This window comes from Fragaria vesca, linkage group LG1 (genome assembly GCF_000184155.1).
Source record: "Fragaria vesca subsp. vesca linkage group LG1, FraVesHawaii_1.0, whole genome shotgun sequence".
NCBI lineage: Eukaryota > Viridiplantae > Streptophyta > Magnoliopsida > Rosales > Rosaceae > Fragaria > Fragaria vesca.
The window spans coordinates 15,581,209-15,581,736 of NC_020491.1; positions in this window are offsets into that span (position 1 = coordinate 15,581,209).

The window sequence follows — 528 nt, forward strand, 5'->3', positions numbered from 1 at the left end:
AAAGAAGTATGAATACATCGAAACTATGAGTGCACTTACGTACATCCATATATTCGAACAAATAAACAACAAGCACATCCATAGGAAAAAAGATGGGGAATAGACCCCCATTGTGGAAATGAACAGATACAATATCTCAAATTTCATTCAGGAATGTCACTTTAACTTCTAATCGAGAAGAGGACTTAAAAGACCCAATATCTTTTGTGTAACTGTTTTGCATGTTCTTGAAATTACAAGTCCACAATCAAAAAAAAAAAAAAGAAGAGAAGAATACTAACAGAAAGATAGGTGAGGCTCAAATGTCCCGCCAAGATGTATTCCTTGTTGTACCTACACACATAACAATGGATTTGCTCAAGTGCATCCTGGAAATGAAAACCCAAAAAAAAAAGGAAAAGGATGGAGATTGGTCCAGTAAGTGCAAAATTTGTATTTTGTAGCAGCAAATAAAAAAAAGACATGCAAACAATTTGAAGTCTTAACAAGTTAACAGTTGCTGTTAAAACAAAATCTATTCAATGAAAC